The sequence below is a fragment of the Epinephelus lanceolatus genome, chromosome 3 (assembly GCF_041903045.1).
Source record: "Epinephelus lanceolatus isolate andai-2023 chromosome 3, ASM4190304v1, whole genome shotgun sequence".
NCBI classification, from domain to species: Eukaryota; Metazoa; Chordata; class Actinopteri; order Perciformes; family Serranidae; genus Epinephelus; species Epinephelus lanceolatus.
This window is the reverse complement of record NC_135736.1, coordinates 10,103,177-10,125,381: the sequence shown is the minus strand read 5'-3', so window position 1 is coordinate 10,125,381 and position 22,205 is coordinate 10,103,177. Positions and strand designations below refer to the sequence as shown.

At 41.9% G+C, this 22,205-nt stretch overlaps 1 protein-coding gene across 11 annotated transcripts in view; it reads left to right on the top strand.

The window, feature by feature from the left end:
- Nucleotides 1–22,205, top strand: part of adgrl3.1 (adhesion G protein-coupled receptor L3.1) — a 172,218-nt gene continuing 150,013 nt past the window's right edge. For all 11 annotated transcript variants that reach the window (XM_033624981.2, XM_033624987.2, XM_033624988.2 and 8 more), the window contains exons 1-2: nt 1–636; nt 12,956–13,036. The gene's annotated coding sequence lies outside the window, so the exon portion shown is untranslated. The remainder of the gene's footprint in view (nt 637–12,955; nt 13,037–22,205) is intronic.

Genomic DNA, 22,205 nt, shown 5'->3' with positions numbered 1-22,205 from the left:
ACCCACCCTCGGCTCCCCGCCCGCCTGCAACGCAACGCTCCTTTCGCCGGGCTGCGCTCGATCAACCGAGCATCCACCGCGCCTCCAAATTGGTTTGTCATTTCTGACCCCTCTCTCTCTCCGTGTGTTGACCACGGTCCTCTGCTCCGCTGCGCTCTGCGCCTGTGGACTTCGGCACAAGTCAGTAAGAACATAAAGGCAGTCGAGAAAGATAAAGAGAGAGACAGGGAGGGAGGGAGGACGGGATACAGACAGACGGATAGAGGGAGAGATACGCCTCTGTCCTCCTCCAGCACTCCACTGGACTTAGTGCTTTTGGACGGCGATACCTCCTCCTGTGTGCGCGCTGATCGGGATACTAAGCACGCAGCTATTGGTTTATTATCTCCATCCCTTCTTTCGGTAACATCTAACCGCGTCGTTTTTTTTTTCTTTCTTTTTGCGGCAGCAAGAATTACCCACAGAGCCGGAGACGAGGCGCCAATCAGTGAAATTATTTATCGACTGGGAAGATACATTTCTATCCAACATCTACGTTGTGGGGACTGCATGCAAGAGCGCAGAAAAGGTTATTCCTGACTCCACTGTGCGCTGGATGTGTATATATGCGCCTATATCGCTGCGACTGGTGATACGGTAAGGAGCCACTCTTTATTCCTGCACGAATGATGTTTTCCTGCAGACATCCTCGGTGAACGTCAGTAAACCTCTTGGTTATATGTCACCCAGTGTGTGTCTGTCACTGACCTGCTCTGAAAGCTATATGGCAGCGCTGACTTTGGTTCTCACGGATGCCCATGGGAATGTGGCCTGCGATTATTGTACTTAAGGGGCGCGGAAACTGGCCCTAATGGACGAAAGGGGGGTAAAATGTAATATAGTTGGCGTATTTGTACAGATGAGGGTCCGGCGACTTGTGGCTGGATGGGCGTCGCTCGGATGCGAGATGTCGCTAAGGCGAAGTAATAAGCAATGATACCTATTACCTCTCCGGCAAATAATCAATGCAATCATATTATCCCGTGACGGCTGCTCGGCCGGGCTGTACACATAATTATTATTCTGTGGCCGCGTGGATGTGCCTCACTGCAGGGCGCAATGACAAATCACACGCTTTGGCATGATGGATGACAGATAGACTAAGTGTTCACCTCAGGTTTCCATCCACCCCCCCACCCTCCTATATTATATGGCTGTCATTTGAGTGTATTGGAATGCAGTTAGCTTATTGTGAGCTGCTTTTGTCAGCCGCAGTCTAAAATCCAGAGTAAATCCAGCTACTCTGGAAGAAAAGGAGTATCCGGCAGGCCAGTGCACCCCTAGGATACGTCAATCATGCGGATTCATGAGTGAAAGCTCTTATTTACAGAGGAGGCAGTCCAGGGGTTGCAGATGACCTTCATGTGCTGCTGGAAACTACTGAAGGTTGCAGGATCTTGACCTAAACTGAAACCCCTGCTTCAGATCTGTGGGACCATACAGTGAGCTCTTTGTAATCAGCAGGCTCCACTTTGAAATTGCCCTTTTTGTGCCTCCATTCTGATGATAAATTATATGATTAATCACAAGTGCCCTGCCTCACAAATAAATGCACAATTCTGGCAATCACCCCTCAATCAGTCATTTGCTGTCTGCTTCTTGGGTGGCCCTTTGGAATCACTGCTCTCCACATCCAAACAGCTATCAGCAAATATACTGTGTGTAGAGCTCAATTCTCAGTGTGACATAAAGGGTGCATATAGGCTCTATAGGTTGGAGTGGTTGACAAAATGTTGACTCATCTGTCAGTGCTGCAGGTAAGAAAAGTCTCTCCAAGGTCTCCTTCTGAGCAGGTGGGAACATGGTCAGTGTAGGCAGTCATCTGTACGTTTGTGTGTTGGAGTAATTTGACATAGATTTGCTTGGCTGCCATTTTGGCAGCATCTGTTAAAGCACAGGCCCGTCTCCAAGGAGATTATTATGTTTGTGGATGAGATGAATATCACTAAGTCATCTGTCATCAGTGCATCTGTTTGTGTCTAAGTGATCCTACAGTTCCATGCCAGTTTGATAATTTGTTTTAAGTGTTTGAGAAAGATTTAGCATCGAACAGGGAAAAAAAAAGTATTTCCTCGTCCAAATTCTGCAGTTGGTGGTTGTAGGTGTCTGACAAGTTGTTTATTTGTTTTTAACAGTGGAGGGAAAACATGTAACCTCAATAGTATTTGTGTTTTCCTGTCCAAACTTACATCTGCTGCAGTGGATGTTTTTTGGTTTACTTTTCCGCCAGGCTCGGGTAGCCTCTCCGGAGAGCCGCGGGATGTTTGTCAGACATCGCACCATGAATGCAAGTTGTGTCAAGGAGCATCTTGGGTCACGTTAAGCAATGACACCCACGCAGCACTGATGTTGTCAAAGCACCTGAAGCTGTATAATGTGCAACAGCAGCAATCAAGCATTCTGCTGACAGTAGGTCTATCTGTCCTCCCATAATTGGGTCACTGATTCATTCCACTTGTTATGATGCACAAGAAAGGAGAAAAAAAAGCTCCTTGTTGGGGAGAAAGCAGGGTGCAAATTAGTACGGCTGTGCTAATTCGGATTGTTCTGCTTGATCGACCGGGGGGCTGACTTTCTTTGTTTAGAGCTGTTAATGTAACACAGTGTTTGCTTTGGATTTGAATGGCTCCAAAAACAATATCTGACCCTGAAATGGAAGCAGCATGTGATTTAAATAAGGGATCATATAAATTAAACATGTGTGCACAGTCCAAACCTCGAGATAATGAAAATATATCTCGGCAGACAGCATCATCTATAGCAGACACATAATAACAGACACATATACACAGTTGTGTATTAAGACGAACAGGCATATAATCCGTTTTGGAACAAGTGCAAGTGCTTGTTGCTGAAGTCTCTATTTCCACCGTCAAGGGTTATTAGAGAGTCCAACTTCAACTCTTGGGCAATTAATTCTGTTTAGTGGGCACATAGAACCTAAGGGCTGATTTCCCCAGAACCATTTTAACAAGCGTTTTCGTAAAGAACTTGCACTTTCTGGGATCTAGTCGTCTTTCTTGGTTAATTTATGCACAGCAAGGTAAAGGTCTGTGTGTCAGAGAGCCTTGTAGATAAACAGAAGGTGGTGTTTATTGTGCTCACTGAGACAACCAACCATCCTGCATAAATAAATTGTCACTCTTGTGGTTTAAGCTGTGAGGAAAAGCAAAACAAATCTTAAAGCTGCAATAATAATATTAAGTTGCAATGAAAGCAGAACTGTTTAATTTGACTGCGCTGTTCCCCTAATGCAACGGCGATTCACATTCCTAGTCTCAACCCCGCTCTGTGTGCCAAGTTTAACCTAATTCAAAGGCCTTTTCCTGCCCATGGACGACATCTCTCTCCCCGTATTGAAATAATGAGGCCAGATCCTTGCCCGTCTTCCTCATCCACGTAAAGCACTCGGTCATGTGTTAACACATCCTTCCTCCTAACCCTTTGCTTTCCTCAAAGAATAACCCTCTGCATTTTTCCACCATCATCCGGAGCTATGGGCTCAGTTCACCTCTCTTAATGTGCAAAGCTCGCCTCCGATATCATTCAACCCTATTAGAGCTACAGACCATGCGAGAGGACTGCGCAGTTACTTTGCTACCTGATTAGATATATGCTTAGGAAAGGGGAAAACCAGTGGCAGACGACCGGCTGTCAGATCTCTGGGCATTCACTGACTCATTGCTCCTACGGCCTCGACTAGAATAGCCCTCCAGAGATAGATGTCTTACTCTGCCTAAATATGGAACTGTTGGAAGGCTTTCTGCTCGAACCACCACAGCCTATTATCTGTCTGCATTTTGGGGCCGATTGGACGAAATGTACACTGTTGGCCTGACTGCTTGTGCAGTCTGTTAACTGGGCTGTTTGTGTGTATGGCTGAAAATGATACACGTTGTAATCCCTCTTATTGCATTGCTTAGCTGTAAGTGGTAATCATACCATTATATCAGTTGGGCTGTGATGCCAAACCAGCAGTGGCTCTGAATCAATGTTCAAAACTATAGGTAAAAAAAAGATGGTTGATTAATTGATCAGTGGATTGATAGAAAATTAACCAGCATTCTTTTTGATAAGTGATTAATTAGTCCTAGCATCTGCATTCTGAAAATGTGCTGCTCCTCTTCTGCTTATTTGTTAGGGAAACATAGATTTTCAAGCAACCAATTACTTTACAAGGAAAGAAGTTGAACTACAGCAAAGCCACCCTTGGGAGAGATCTAGCTTGGATAAGTAAAGCTAATTAGAAACAGCAGTTTAAACAACTTTGTAGAAAATGATCAAATTGACAACGTACATGTCATATGAATTATAACAAAATGTGATACAAAAAGTCACATAATAGCAAAAAACGTCACTCACTTGAGTTTATTACAGGAAGTGTCCACTTGTTTACAGGTTGTACATGCTGTACATAAACCACAAAAATAAAATACCCTACCAGTCATGGGGAAAAGCAAGGAATGTCGGCTTTGGTTTTGTATACAATGTCCATCAGTTAGACACCTGCCATCCAGTGGTGCACCCAGAAATTCTTCCTTGGGGTGGCCAGATGGTGCCACTGAAAATTCTGGGGTGGCACACCCAAAACCAAAAGCCACAATGGAATTTCAGGAATTTGATCATGCTATTGAGGTTGAAAACTATGTCAATATGGAGAGTTATGGAATTGAATATTGCTATACTTTGGTTTCTTATTTTGCATTTAGCGTTACTAATGATCTCATGTGCATTAGAAAATGATGGCACAGTTAATATTTTGAGTTCTACAACAATCCTGTGTATAGATGTGTAAAGCGATCCATAGTTCTTCAAATAGGCTGGTTGTTCTTCTCCTTAAAATAACAAATATACAGCATTAATTTGAAACAGTACATTGATTGTAAAGAACAAAACATTTACCGGGGACAAGCTTTCTCAAGTTTAGTGAAGACTCGTGGGTACCCATAGAACCCATTTTTATTTAGATATGTTAAGGTGAGAGGTCAACCATTTGAAAAAATAAGTTTTAGCCTAAATTTGGAGTGTTATTTTCCCACCCTTCCAGTAAGCTATGCCAATATGGTCGGTACCAATGGATGTCTTAGGTTATCCAGTTTCACAAGATACCAGTACCTAGCTTAAAAAATGAGAGTGCCATTCTTAAAGACAGTTTGTCAGTTGGCTAGCAATTGTATCAGGGGGCCATGAAATTGTGTGAAATTGAAACTGTTTGTTGTTTCAGTAGTTAACTACACAAGAAAAATGGGGAAAAAAATACTACTACTTGAAACACTATGCAAAGAGAAGTGTAGTTGAACTAACAACAAGCTACTGCAAATGTAGTTAAACGACTAGTTTAAAGACATGTAGTCCACCACTCTCCAGTGCTGCTGATTTGATTGTGAAAAGAATGTATTTGGGTGAGGAAACTGTGATGGTAATTTTTCCCCATTTTCTGATGATAATAATGATATGTTTTCTTATGGTGCACTCCTGAAAATGAAGCTACAAGTTGTGAAAGAAAAGCTGTTGAACGAAGTGAAAAGTCCCAAAACCTCCTCAAAGGTTGATTGCATCCTGTTTTCCAATCAGCGTTTTGTAACAGCCAAATTAAAGAAGCCTAAGGACCTCGGGTTATGCTCCATCTCACACAGGATAAAAAAATTTATTGAGAAATCAATCAGTGTAAATTAATTCTGAAACTACCAGCCATTTATTAGGACATCAAAACTGTGCCAATGTGATGATGTCTTTGGCTCTTCCCTGAATTATATTTCTCGCTACTTTCCTACCGTTAAGATCCCAAAGAGAACAAAATATTGAATATAATGAATGGCCCAGCGTTAACACTAAACACTGATGGCTTATACTTCAGCATCTCGTTGCCTTTCCCTTAGAGTGATCAATCTGAGAGGCTTAGGCGGGTAAAATCAATGTCACATCTCACAATAATGCTTTTTTAAAGACAGATTTTTATTTGCTTTTGCTTTGACCAGATGACCAGCCTCAGTTTTTAATTTGTTTCCCGGGTAGCCACTGAATGTATTTCATGTCCAGCTTTATGTCATCATTGACTTTTATTTATTGTGGCTTTATTGGTTGCAAAACACCTTGTAATACAGTTTTGACGTGGGCTATATAAAGTGAAGATGAAGGTTATTATTGTGTCATTTTGGAGTGGAGTGAGGAGGCTGTGAAAGGGTACATTTAAGTCATTCTTTTATACAATTATTCTTGCTAACAATCGGAGAAAGATGGCCATATGTAACACTATTGATTCTTAAACTGCTCATCTTAGCCTGTCTATCTAATTTTGACTTAAATCACGCGCTACACTGTTTACAATAACCTTGTAAACTTTGCAACTCAAGCTGTGAAATACAATAAAAAAAGTCTCAGCGTTTGTGTTTATGTCTACAGGCTTATTCTCCTATTCTGCAAACAGCCTTGACTATCAGCACTCGATTTGTCTCTGTCTGAACTACATGTTTAAGCAGCTGCCTTCATGTTAGCCAGTGCATCCACAGCTCATTGTTCTTTTCAAACCTCACTCACTCAGCAGCTGTTATCCCTATTTCACATGGAAAAAAACATACACTTGTTCTCTCAGTCAACACATCTCCTGTCCACACGTCTCCTCTGTGCCCTTCACCTCCCTGCGCCCCACTCAAAGCTGTCACCACTCAATAGAAAAACACACACACGCATGCATGCATGTCTTCTCACAGATACTCTGAACACACATCAATGCGGTGCTGGTGCACATCAATTACCACCGCGTTTTCAGACGGACACATATATGAGCTCACACACTCACGGAGAGCCACACATAGACACCGCCTGCCTGCAGCTGTATATTTAGTGACACACACATTGCCATTAGGGAGCTGAATCGAGAATCAGCGTACAAGGCCGGAGTGATTGTAAGAAGCTCACTCCAAGGTCTGGCGATTATTTTGGTCTCCACAGGAAATCATTTACAATAGCACTCACCCCCCTGCTCTCCTCTACCCAGTTCACTCCATTTAAACAGCGTGTTGCTGCGTGTGTGTGAGTGGCTGTGCATACAGTACGGTCTTAGTCTTAAAGTCAGTCGCCACAGTATTGATGGGGACATTCTTTGCTGTGTTGTTTGTGACTATGGCGTGCTGAGGAAGGCCTCGCTTGTTTAGAGAATGGGGTGCTTGGAAATGAGTCATACACAATGTGATGCAACACAGCGGAGCAGATTTGAATTATGGGGCAATGAACAATGAGGTCATCACAGGGCTGGGGGCATAAATCTCCCAGTGCCTTGGTGTAACGCTGCCTTTCTTATCAATGGAGGAAACTGCAGCAGGGTTCAAAAAATGCAGTATTGTTTGAGGGACTGCTTCAGTGTTGCAAATAAAGGACTGGGTTGGTTGACTTCAGTGAGACAATGGAAGGGGAATTCTGGTTTGATTGCAATGACATTGTTTCTTTGTACTGTTTACTTCCACTGACAACAGTTGCCTATAAAAGATTCTTTGCAGATTGTTAATTTGTTGCAATTTTTCTCCTTCCCCCCTCAAGTGTTTGCACGCCTCTTATATCTACCATACTGCATCCAATGATATTTTCCATATCTTTTCCTTCTTCAGCAGATTGTCCACAATCAGCGTCTGCTGTAATACCATCATCCCCAGGCCCCTCTTAAATTTCCTGCTTACTGGGCTTTTACTTTAACTGCATTACATACATCTTCCACTCCCTGTTCATCTGGTTCCTTTCAGCATAAACTGGCCTGAAAGATCTTACATGGGGCGCTCTGATGTGACTGCCGGCCGTTTGATGGTAAACTTTTAAAAAATAATATTGTCATTTATTGTGCCTGTTCAGTGGCACAGCTGTGATCTTGATTGATATCGAATGGCGTTTTCATTCCAAGTCTTTGAGAGTGAGAATATGTGCCAGAGAGTATTGATCTGGAGCTTAGTTGATGGTGCAGTGTGATAGGCTGAAGGAGGGCGAGGATGACTAGGTGGTTATGCTTGATGGAACAAAGATATTAACAGATGTAGTAGTGATCAATGGCTTGATAATGTATGTTTACATCATTTGTGCTGTTTTGTGTTTGAGCTGACTAGTCTCAAGTGTAAATACAGCACCTAACTCTGCCCAAAGTTTAATCCCCTTTGACTGGCTGGTGAATAATTCGGTGTGAGCCTTAATCCGCCGGGTTACTTTTAACACATTCAACAGTGTGTCTCTGAAATAAGAGGTTCAATTTCTGCAGAGGACGTTACAACTCGTTTGAGATAAAAAAGCGCTGTGCCCCTTTGGCATGTATCAGCACCCGTCAATTTGTCCCCCGACGTATCTTTCACATTTTGCAATAAAACCATTTTACCACCTCTGTGTTTTTGCAAGGGAGGCTGATAGTGTCACACCAAGACAGATGAGCAGCGCTCTGGCCTGTGGGCCTACAGCAATAACTTACATGGACCACGTGTCTGTTTTCTAACCATGTAAGAAATTGTATGCCTGCTCTCCTGCAGTGGGCTTACGTGCGTTTTGAACCCCCTGATTGGCTCTCGCTCAGACGGTATATGTATGATAGATGAGACGGTATCCATCACATGTATCAAGATGAGGGGGGATTGGGTGTTGTAGAGCCTGTGATGAATGATATTTGGTATTTTTAAAACCAATCTTTGGGTAAAACCCATGTCAGGCAATTACTATAAGCTATGTTTATGGGTAGAATGATACATGTTGGTGTGTGTGCACCCATGTATTGAAACATATTAACGTCCAGGCTTGAGTGCAGTTGATTACAGCTCAACGGTTCACAATCAGCGGACAAATCAAACAGTTTTTTGTTCCATCATATACACCTCCCCTCCTCATCCTCTTTCTCTCTCTCTCCCTCTCTTCCAAAGATTTATGTGGGGCACATAGACAAGGGTCTTTAATTTTACGCCTGGGTAGACCATCTACACTATTGCTCCATATTCCTCTCGCTTATATCGAATCTGTCGAAGCCCAGGGGGAGAATTGTGGTTTTAACATGAACATATAGGGGACTCCACCCTTTAAAGGAAGCTATCCCATTGCTTCATTTGGAAGCGCCATAAATCTCCACCAAGAGGCATCAACACAATTCCTGGTGTCTTATGGAACGCAATCCGTTGTTTGAAGCATAATTACAAAGGGGTTATACATGAAAAACCATCATAAAACCATACTGTGGAGTCATCCTAATTACATACAGCGGGCGCATGAGTAATGGGGGGTGACATGGGACATCAGTACAGCCACTGCCTCTCATAATAGAAAACACCATTGTTTTACTGTGAGAAAATGGTCGGCATCTATCATGTGAATTATTTTTTATGTTTTTTTCTTCTTCTCAGGATGATATTGTGCCCAGAAACTTACTTCCTTCTCCTCATCACGTCCATCTATTGTTCAGTTGGGCTAAACCACTCGCTGTCAAAAACCCCCTCAGCCAGTGCCCCTCCCAAGCTCTTACAGTGGTGAAAGCCATTGAAGTATTCACCATTTTCCCAACTGAATCTCTCTGTCTGTTGTCCTCGTCTTTGCTGCACTGCTGGTTGGTCTCAGAGGAGTCCTCTCACCTTCATTTGATCAAAAATCTTGCCTCTATCTGCTCTAATGCACTCAAATGGTGTTAAATCTTAACCCTGCTCTCAAAGTGTTAGTGTGCTACTACAGCTGCTGAAAAATGTAGAGAAGGCCTGACATTATGTAATTGGCCCATGCAGATGCAGCTGATTTCATTGGAAATGGAGCTAAGTGGTGATATCAGTATAGACATTATACAAATGTTGACATGGTTAGCAAAGTGATCAACAGCAGCAGCAACAGAAAAACGTCAAGATATGGGATGATTCTGCAAAACCCTAGATTACAAGGCAGTAATTATAATATATACTGGGGACCCCCACCCCCCAATGCCCCCCAGTATATTTAGAAAAAACTGAATTAAAAAAATTGCCCTTCTACAATAGGCACCCACACACCAATATCTGAAATAATCATCAGCAAATGTGATTATAATCATAAATTGAATAACAAACCATTATTATTATGATTCTGGGGCTGCAGGAATGAGTCCTTAAGCCTGGAAATGAGTTAGCATTTTAGCCAACACATTCTCACTCCGACCTTGTCACATATCAATGTTTGGTCATGGACTTTCCATGTCCAGATACGACGTGCAAGGTACTCTGGGTGTGTTGGTTGTTGATGTTCTGGGACGCCATGTCAAGTTCTGCCTGTTACATGCATTGTCCTCCACTTTCGTTTGCACTGTGAGTTTATTTCAACACAGGGAATTGACCTTGTTTTTCCTTCAACACTAAGGGCACATGGTTAGGTTTAGGCAACGAAAGCACGTGGTTGGGTTTAGGAAAAAAGAACAGGATTTGGCTTTATAATCTTACAGGACGCAAACACCGCTCTCCTGGGAGATAATCTGTGTTTGTTGGACCCAACTGCCACTCCTCCTGCCCACGCTACTCGCCACCTTAACTTTTGTTCTTGTCCCACCATGTTTCCCCCAGATGCTACCAGATGCCGTTAAACTATACAGCCAATGGCCACGTATCATGCCAGTGTTCAAGGACTGCTATTTTTGTCAGTGTCTGATGCCGGAACTCACTGACCAAGTGCTGGATTTTGATGACTTACCGGGTTATTTTGGCACTCCCAGTTCCCTCGTCTTGGAGCCAATGGGTTTTTGGTTAGATGCCTGAAATAAGGTCCATGGTTCACACAAACCTAAGAAACTCTCATGCTTCGTTATATGATATGAAATACGTCAGTAATTACCCCACTAAGAAATACCAATAATATACTGTACAGACAAAGAAACATTATGGTTTTTGAGTAGTTCTAGTTTAAAAGTCTGAATGGTTCCAGAAGGAACCATATCCTACTAAAGAACCATTCTGTGTAGTGGATGGTGCTACATGTTTGTCATATGGTTCTTTGTGATATTAAAGGGTTCTTAATTCTTAGTTGTAATAATAGGATAATAATAGGAAATGATTTTTTTTTTTATTTTTTACCCCCATTTGCTCACGCCCATCTTCATCCCAACCTTAATATCCTTACTTTCCACCTCACTAAAGGGTGCACTACTTCCTGCATTGGCACTGAATCACACCACTGGACATAAGATTGCAAAGTATGGAATCATCCAATATGAACTTAATTCCTTCTGATACCCGGCGGGTGTGTCTGTAGGCAAAATAAAACACTTGTTTCATTCGGTTGCATCTTAGCAGACCGTTCCCTGGAAAGCTGTTGACCTGTGCCTTCTGACAGCAGAAAAGAGAACAAATTAGGATTTAATGAAGAATTCCTCTCTGGTGATGGAACAAAGCGATGGTGCACCGCTGATGTATGCATGGACTTTTGCAATGGCTGCATCTTTAATCTTCTCTTTCCCCTTATCCGCTTGTTCACGTAAATGAGTCCTAATGAAAAATCTCATTCCCCGCCTAGTTCCGCTCCTATTACAAACTTGTTCCTTCGCCACCTCGCCTGAGCCTCCGAACCTGTTTCTTTTTCCACCTCTCTTCCTCCATTCCTCATTCATTGATCCCTCCATTGTTGACCAGTTCTGTGTGAATAATGTATACCGTGTTCTGAGAGAGGCAAGCGAGACATGAATGAAGGTTGTGTATGGGGGAGCTTAGCACCTAAGTTATTTCTCTCCAATGCTCTGTTGCCTCTCGCAGTTCTCCTGCATTGTAGTGCATACATACGATATTGGGGGTATACACTAATTCACACATACTGTACACATGAGTACATACACATGAATTCATGCAAACACATGCACGTACACAAAGGCAGTGCAGTGAATCCATTTTTTGTTGCAGCCTCTGCCCACCCAGCCATACAGATATTGCTCATGGCCTCCTGTACTGGCTAATAGACCCAATTACTGCACAGCCCTGCCTTAGAGCTCCACAGAGGTCCAGGCTCTGACACTTTGTATGAATGTGTGTGTGTGTGTGTGTGTGTGTTACAGTATGTTGATGCATTGTTTTTGTGTGCCTGTGAAAATCTTGCAAGGCACAAAGACTGTGGAAGGAAAATTCAAGGCCAAACAGATAAATGCCATTTCCTTGGCCCCATCACACAAAATACTACTGTTGTAAGGCAACAGGAGCACACACGAACCCACACCCAATGTCAGTCACAATACAGTACGTGCACTCACATTGAGATTGACCCTGGTGAGATGAGGCCGCAAAGTTTACCCTCGAGAGAAGAAGGTGGGGGTGAAAAGAGAGCTGGGGAGAGAGCAAGAAAAAAGGTGACAGAGAGGGTGTCTCCGAAACAAAAGGGGGATATTGTGAAAAAAGTACATAGTGATGGAAAACGGTGGAAGATGCAGAGGGAGATAGGGAAAGGAGACAAGGCACAGATAGAAAAAGATATAAGAGACATTCTAACAGTGAATAACTGCCACTCTGCATTCGAGTAACAGAGCTAACAATTTCACCTTCTGAAAAGTGTCTCTGGCATTTGGCAGCGAAATGCCACCCATATAAACCAGTTATCATGGCATGAGAGAGCTTTTTAGCTGTAAACTGCCAGCGAGCACAGAGACAGACCATTATAGACTTTGATACCCCGACACTTAAGAGGTCATTACGACGTAGACGGCTCACACACGTGTGCGGGCGCACAAACACTAAACAAGCAGTCACGAGCGGAAGTGGCTTGTGAACTGCCTGGTTCTTGTGTTTGAGTGGGTTATGGCTATTCACACTATGTGGAGGGGGCCATTATTCACATTGTACCCCACATTCACTACATATTATGGCTATCTGTCTCAATTGTGAACAATGACAGGGACTTCAGTTCACTGAGCTTGAATAACCCCCACCCTTTCTCCCCCTCTGTCTCCTCTTCCTCTCTGCCTCTCCAGGACTAGGACATCCAGCTGCCACTGAGATGTGATTCTCTGGGGTTTCATTTCACTTTGACAAAGCGAAGTACATTCTAACAGGTAAGAATACATGCCCCCGAATGTGTGCGTGCAAGTTTGAATAAATAGTATCTCCCCCCCATGGTAATTTTAAACATATTTAACCAGGGGTGTTGACTCAGAATGCATTCTTATTTACAGCAGGCTTATTTAGGCCTGCAGGGATAGTCATGCAAATATATACACACACCTGGTGTGTTGTTTTTGCCGACTCCACAGTATGCATTATGCTTTTTTAGAACCCAAATATGACCCAGCGTTCTCCCCGGAGATCTCTGGGTTCCATCTGTGCCAGGGAGTGCTCTAATTGGCCCGACAAATGTGTCCTCTCAAACTGCTAATCCAATCACATATGACCCAGCGAGCTTCAAAAAGAATACAGAGCAGCATGCAATATGCAGCAGAATAGAACAGAGTTGAATACAACAGGTAGTGTAAAGACAGTGTTGGCCCCAGAGAGGATAAAAACAGAGCGCAAAATTGAAACAAACATCAAATTAATTGCAATCAGCCTGCTGTCCCGTGAAGGCATCGACAGGAGTTTAACCACAAACCCGGACCTTCATCTGCCCATGAAGCCACTCGCTACAACTTATTTACAGTGTATTTACAAGCTGAGCTGGGCCTGTAAAATCTCAAATTTACGAGCTCCTTTTTAATTAGAAATACTGTCTCCTAGAGTTGGGCTGATGAATTGCACATTCAATTTATCGACGATAGAGAGGAGGGCGCAGTTCTGGGGGTATTGACAGCCAGACAGAGTATCCCGGTTGTATCAGTTTTTCAGTGAGAGGAGAAATATGTTGCATCTTTGCTGTGTAAAAACCCTGAGGCTGTGTTTTCATGTGGGATCCTCTTCTTAATTGATTGGAACTGGCTGATAGTAATGTGAATGAGTGCGCTCTCTCTCTCTCTCCCTCCTCTGCTGTGTGGTTTGAAAGTTCGCTGTGTAGTTAGTTAGGCTTTATCTATTTAATGGCCAAGGTCGTTTCACTCAAGCATCGTACCACGTTAATAAAATATGAAAAGAAATCCACAAGGACATGTGTGGGACAAGTACTTTAAAAAAAATATTAATTGTATCAAAAGGCCAACTAGTTTGGAGATAGCGTAGTTTTTACCAGGTTTTAGTATTATTTTTTGAACAGGTTTTGCAGCTGAGGTTATGTGAGTGCATGGGAGGACAATGGGCCCTGGGCACAGATATACAAAAGGCCTCACCACCTTTCCTACACAGGAGCAAGACACAGACTTTTGTGGTGGTTTTGCATATTTTTTGTTGTTGTTTTGCATTCTTCTTTTGTTGATATGCATCTTTTTGTGGTTTTGTGTCTGCTTGTGGTTGTTTTATGTCTATTTTGGTATTTTTGTGTCTCTTTAATGTAATTTTGTGTCTTTTTTTGTAGCTTTTGCCTCTTCGTAGTCATTTTTTGTTTCTCTGTGTTGTTGTTTTGTGTCTTTTTTGGTTGTTTTGTGTCTCTTTGTAGTCATTTTGTGTCTCTTTAATTTAATCTTGTGTCTTTTTAGTAGCTTTGTGTCTCTTTGTGGTTGTTTCATGTCTTATTTTGATCATTTTCTTTGTCTTCGAGGTTAGTCTGTGTCTCTGTGATTGATTTGCTAGTTTTTGTGTCTCTTTGCAGTTCCTTTGCATTTCTTTGTGGTCTCTTTGGCATGGGGTAATTTTGAGTCTTTTCCTTGTCGGTATTTTGAGTGAGATTTTGCAGATGAAGGCCAGGGCCCTTGGTCTGTGCACAGTAACCTTGATTAGTAATCTGTACACGTGTCATTGTGGTTAGTTTTTTACATTATTTTTTAGTGAGCTTGAAGCTAAGAGTTTGTGTGTCCATTTGAAATGAACTTCCTGTCCCAGTGTGTGTCACTCGGCATGCCTTCCTTCCTTGACTCTCATAACTGAATGCTTGCTTTGAAATCTAATTCTGTGATATCAGGGCTGCATTTTGTCTTTATTTCTCTGTAACAATGAGTGAAAAGAAAGAACAACAGGAAAGGGGATGTATCATTCTTCATATGGGGGGATGTGTGGAACAGGTGTTTCCCGCTCCGCATGCACAAACGCACAACCTTCATTTGCCACATTACTAATGAGAGCGCAGATTGAAATACAATATGTATCAGTTTCATTGGTTAAACAGCGTTTACGTGTAAAGCGAGTCACACGGCAGAACAATAAACATATGCATGAGCAGATACTGTACGCAGATAAAAGTTCATCTAGACATGGTGTATTCATACTGATATAACAAATACAGCAACTGAAAACTGGGTGGAAACTGAATTAGAACATTTTTTTAAACTACTGGTAAAACTATCATTGAATAAAAGCGGTAAAGAAATGTTTAATGTAATTGTCTCTTTAAGGATAAAAAAAGAGATAGAATTCATTTTAAAGCGATATTTGGAGCATAATACAATGAAAATAATTAAAATTCTAGCTGTTGCAGCCTTTACGCAAATTGCACCTGATATCAAACACTCACACACACAAATACACCCACACACACTCTCCTTTGCCCCCCTGTCGCAACCCCCCATGAATACAGGCTTATTGTCTTATAATGTGACCTTTGCCTTGAGTGGAAAGGCCTTTGTCCTAAGACAATAGAGTCCATATTGTAAACCATGCCAGTCAATGCCGTCCACACAGCTGCCAGAGAATGGGTGCAGATTGTTCGGGGTCCAAGTTGAAGGCTTTGAGGCAGGCACTTGTGGCGTGTGTGTGTGTGTGTCTGTGTGTGTGTCTGTTTGTGCGTTTGTCTGAGCCTGTGTATTTTTGTCTCTAATGTTTGTGTCTGTAAGATGCAAGCCTGTTTTCCAGAATCAGCAGATGGGCCTGTGCAATTAGACTCAGCCTTCCCTCCCTTGTGTGCACACATGCACGCGTGCACACAAACAGACACACACAAGCCCACACAGCCACAAGCATACGCACACACGCAAACACACCCAGGGCTGGGCATAAGGCAGATGTCTCTGAAACACTAGACCTGGAAGATACTGTAATGGAGGAGGAAATTGAGAAATGAGAATAGAGTTGCTAGGGTAACCACTAAACATCAGTCAAAAAGATGATCCACCTATCTATCTATCATGGCCGGGTATTAAATCGATACTGTCATATACTGACGTTCAACTGAATCATTTAATGATGATAAGAACATAATGGAGTTGTTTTTTAAGGTAAATATTATGAAGAAGCTGTAATAAAAGACTAATAATATTACATACTTACTTTTTTGTTTTGCGCACATGAAGCCTACCTTTATTGTAATCAATGGGGTATTTATGTTTTGTTTTTCAGCAAATTTGTCTGTTGTCAAGTCTGAATCGATGTATCGATTAAATGATCAACGATCCCATACGATCGATGCAAAGTAAAACCATTAATGCGTATCCTAATATATAAGATACACCTTTCTATTGAAACTCCCATTGCATGTCTGTGTCACCATTTCTGTCCAAGTGCACTTCCTTTTTAAACATTCAAACAGTGCTAGCAGCCTAGCACTAGACAGACAATGGTAGGCAGCCAAGAAAAAGACAATGAGGATATTTACTGACATTTTCTCATATCAGTCACAGGCCCCTGAATTAAACCAAGCTGAAATCGAATCATGGCAGACTTTGTGATATCAGCAGATATTGTGTTTTCGTCCAAAGAATATATATGATAAAAAAATAATTAAACTTGTGATTTACACCCCTTTTGTCAAGGTTAATGATTTCAGACATACTACAATTGAAACATTAGGCACTGAAGTTTTTGGACCATTTAAACCCTATATAGCATATGGTCTAGAGTGCATGATCTAAGTGCACTTAGCAACAAGTGCATTTCTGCTGTTGCTAGTTAAACGGTGCATAATCTGGGCTGAAAGTAAGGCGCAAGGGGCAAAGGGATTGTATTTAGTCCATAATGCATTAAGAGTAGTGATGTCACAGCAGCAAATATTGTGGGACATTTCATACACCTTTCTATTGAAATTCCCATTGCATGTCTTTGTCACCATTTCCGTCCAAGTGCACTTCCTTCCTAAACATCGAGACAGTGCTAGCAGCCTAGCACTAGACAGACAATGGTAGGCAGCCAAGAAAAAGACAATGAGGATATTTACTGACATTTTCTCATATCAATCACACGCCCCTGAATTAAATCAAATTGAAATCGAATCATGGCAGACTTTGTGATATCAGCAGATAGTGTGTATTGTCCGAGGAATATATAATATATAATAATATAAAACTTGTGATTTACACCCCTTTTGTCAATTTGATTTCAGACATACTACAGTTAAAACATTAGTTATTGAAGTTTTTGGACCATTTAAACACTATATAGCACATGGTCCAAGTGCATTTAGGGCGTGTCCATTTCTGCTGTTGCTAGTTAAACGGCACATAATCTGCACTGAAAGTAATGCGTAGTTGGCAAAGGGATTGTATTTAGTCCCTTAATTAATCATAGGAGTGTTCTGGGTGTAACATGAAGAGAGTGTCATCTGCCATTCCCTAAAGCCAGTGGTTCCTGTGCCTGCCGTGGTGCTATTTACATGACGGATTCGGCAAATTGGAAAAGCGAACAGTTTTCTGCTGAGCGTAATGCATTAAGAGTAGTGATGTCACAGGAGCAAATATTGTGGAACATTTAAGTAGCGAAACAAAAAACTGTAGTTATAAACCTGACTTCTGTAGTGGGGTTTGTTTAACCAACAAAAACCTTAATTGATAATAATATTAGTTCTGTAATAACCGTGATACTGTGAAACCGTAATTTCCTGAGACAGTTATTGTACCGTGAAACTGTCATGCCGTTGCAACCCTATTCTAAATTAATAAATGAAGACGCACAGCTCCTCGTGTGTAAATGCAAACAGTATTTCTCTTAATGGGTGTCGGACAGGAGCTCTGCTCTACTCTCTGCTACGTTCACATATTAGAGAATGTCATTAATAATTTTCTCATCAATGATATCTCACCCACAGGCAACACATCCACACATCCCACACACTTTGAACCCGCCTATGTAGGGGCATCTTACTATCTGAATAATGTGCTTTTAAAATAGCAGTGCCCCTGACCACACCTCATTGAAAGACGCACATGCACAGATAGGCACAAGTATATTTGTTACCCACACAATGTGGGCACTAGCTGTAAAAATGACAACTGCGTCGGACTGGAACTAACAATGACAGTTGTGCTGAGCCGCTTTGCGCTGGGTGTATGATAGGGCCCTTTGTTTTATATGTTTAAAATGTGCCACTTGGTGTGTAATCAAACTAATGTTCAAAGATGTGTGATTTTACATTTGCCATATTTATATATTAAATATATTATTATTGCAAGATATCTTTATTATTGCAGTAACAATATCATCTAAAGCTGAAATATAATTGAGTTGATTTGTCAAACAGAAAAGGATCTGCAACAGCTTTTCAAAATATGAGGACTTGATGTTTTTCTTTGTAATATACTGATAAACTGATAGCTCTTTGTTTCACACTGTTGGTTTGTCTCTCTATCTCTCTGTCTTAAAGGGGTACAAATCTCTGCTCATAAACAATAGTATAAAACGACCTGACTATCTCAGTACAACATCGCCACACTTAGCCCCACCAGTCATGTATTGACCTGCAGTAACAGATAGGCTCAGAGGAAATGAGCTTGTGACTGAAAGGTCACAGTTTAAAATCTGAGTAGTACAGTAGCTGTGAAAATCCTTGGCAGTTTAAATCCCTCAACAACTACCATCAGGGCTGCGACCTCTGGGCACTTAACCTTTAACTGTTCCAGTGGAGCAGCTCGGTGCCCAATAGTGCGAGACTGTGTGGCTGCGCCGCGCAGCTCCCAGGTGTGACTGTGTTAATGTGTGAATATGGCCTGACCTTCCTTCCTCTCAGCTACTCCCCCTCAGCCATTCATGCAAACATGAATGTGTTCTTTCTTAGTCAATGAGCCACGCTAAATGAGGCTTATGACTTGATAGCTTACAAATGTGCGGCATTTTCGGTTGCTTTGAGTGTTAACGATTTCATTCCTAATTTGGTGTACTGCATCGGTGACAGTCAGGGTAAATTCCCTTGATCTTAGATTTGCTGTTTATTGTTGATACATGCAATTTTACCCTGTCTGCTGCTGCCTGGTGGCTCAGTATCCTGTTGACTGTGCTAAAGATACCAGTCTGTCTTTTATGCACTCTTTTTTTTCCCCTCCTTGGATCGAGACAGGGCACCAGGGGAGCAAACACACACACACACCCACACACCTACACACAAACCTCATCAAACACACATACACAGTGACGTAAATGCATAAACAAAGACTCACACGTACACCACTTACAAACACAAATACATCGCCACCTGAGTGCAGCCATCCAAACCCCCACACACACTCCACAACACAGACACACACACATATGACAATAGGGAATAGCCCACAGAGATGCTCTTTGTCAACAACTTGGAAGAAAGCAGCTATTTAGGGCCACTGTATTCCTGGAAGGGTTAGCCATCTTATTTGTGTGAAGAGCCTGTGTGAAGCAAAACAAGTTACGGCAGTTGCCATCGCTCTCTCTTTCCCACTGTGTCGTCTCATATTTGTGGTGTTCTGCTTATGAACCGGTGCTAATTGTGTAAAGTGGAGTACGGTATATTGTGAATGTAGATTTCCGATGGGCCTGGTGTGGTGATGAGCAGATGCACTCGCAGATGTTTTTCCTCCATGTGTCTGTTTACCAGTTCAATTATCCCTATCGCATACTGTAGAGATTTGTTGTTCTATTTAGGCGCTTCAGCGTAGATTCCAGGAAAAACACTAGTTAGTGAAGTATTACAAGCGTGTGTTAACTCCATTCTTGCTGGCACTGGTGAGTCAGATACTGTTTATTTGATGCATTTGGGAGAATGAAAGAAAAACTATAAATGTCAAAACATAAATGCACTTTACTTCATTATGCAACATTTAGTTCAAGAAAAGATGTATGACTTGGTCAAAGATTAGAATCTATTGTGCTGGTAAATACTGTGAAAGCATTTGTGTTGCTGTGGCAACTTTTGATGGAGGCTGTGTTGGCTTAGATTTTGACTTTTCAGTAACATACAGTACAGGCCAAAAGTTTGGACACACCTTCTCATTCAATGCGTTTTCTTTATTTTCATGACTATTTACATTGTAGATTCTCACTGAAGGCATCAAAACTATGAATGAACACATGTGGAGTTATGTACTTAACAAAAAAAGGTGAAATAACTGAAAACATGTTTTATATTCTAGTTTCTTCAAAATAGCCACCCTTTGCTCTGATTACTGCTTTGCACACTCTTGGCATTCTCTCGATGAGCTTCAAGAGGTAGTCACCTGAAATGGTTTCCACTTCACAGGTGTGCCTTATCAGGGTTAATTAGTGGAATTTCTTGCTTTATCAGTGGGGTTGGGACCATCAGTTGTGTTGTGCAGAAGTCAGGTTAATACACAGCCGACAGCCCTATTGGACAACTGTTAAAATTCATATTATGGCAAGAACCAATCAGCTAACTAAAGAAAAACGAGTGGCCATCATTACTTTAAGAAATGAAGGTCAGTCAGTCCGGAAAATTGCAAAAACTTTAAATGTGTCCCCAAGTGGAGTCGCAAAAACCATCAAGCGCTACAACGAAACTGGCACACATGAGGACCGACCCAGGAAAGGAAAACCAAGAGTCACCTCTGCTTCTGAGGATAAGTTCATCCGAGTCACCAGCCTCAGAAATGGCAAGTTAACAGCAGCTCAGATCAGAGACCAGATGAATGCCACACAGAGTTCTAGCAGCAGACCCATCTCTAGAACAACTGTTAAGAGGAGACTGCGCCAATCAGACCTTCATGGTCAAATAGCTGCTAGGAAACCACTGCTAAGGAGAGGCAACAAGCAGAAGAGATTTGTTTGGGCCAAGAAACACAAGGAATGGACATTAGACCAGTGGAAATCTGTGCTTTGGTCTGATGAGTCCAAATTTGAGATCTTTGGTTCCAACCGCCGTGTCTTTGTGAGACGCAGAAAAGGTGAACGGATGGATTCCACATGCCTGGTTCCCACTGTGAAGCATGGAGGAGGAGGTGTGATGGTGTGGGGGTGTTTTGCTGGTGACACTGTTGGGGATTTATTCAAAATTGAAGGCACACTGAACCAGCATGGCTACCACAGCATCCTGCAGCGACATGCCATCCCATCCGGTTTGCGTTTAGTTGGACGATCATTTATTTTTCAACAGGACAATGACCCCAAACACACCTCCAGGCTGTGTAAGGGCTATTTGACCAAGAAGGAGAGTGATGGAGTGCTGCGGCAGATGACCTGGCCTCCACAGTCACCGGACCTGAACCCAATCGAGATGGTTTGGGGTGAGCTGGACCGCAGAGTGAAGGCAAAGGGGCCAACAAGTGCTAAACACCTCTGGGAACTCCTTCAAGACTGTTGGAAAACCATTTCAGGTGACTACCTCTTGAAGCTCATGGAGAGAATGCCAAGAGTGTGCAAAGCAGTAATCAGAGCAAAGGGTGGCTATTTTGAAGAAACTAGAATATAAAACATGTTTTCAGTTATTTCACCTTTTTTTGTTAAGTACATAACTCCACATGTGTTCATTCATAGTTTTGATGCCTTCAGTGAGAATCTACAATGTAAATAGTCATGAAAATACAGAAAACGCATTGAATGAGAAGGTGTGTCCAAACTTTTGGCCTGTACTGTAAATAAATGAATCCATCCTGGAGAATTAAATCCTGTGAATGTTCTCTCTGTGTGCATTCTCAGTTATTGTAAGGAAAGATTCACACCTCTACTGGCATCTATATGTGACCCTTGCGTTCAACTTGTGTTATTGGAACTGAAGTCTATCCAGAATTACAATTTCGAAAGAGAATCGATGTTCAAGACTTCTGGCTACAACCCGAATATGAGATCTGAGCAGCTTAAGATGAATTTTTGATCAAATATTTCTCACTGACTCAATTAAGCATTGATGAGACAAGGAGTGTACATAGTTCTGCACACCCTAGTTCTTTTGTTTGGGCTTTGTAACTTTACATTCTCTCACTATTTCTGTACTTTGTAATATAAATACAGAATGTAATATATAATATAATATAATATAATATATGTCATTTTAATACAAAACTATGAAACCTTTCC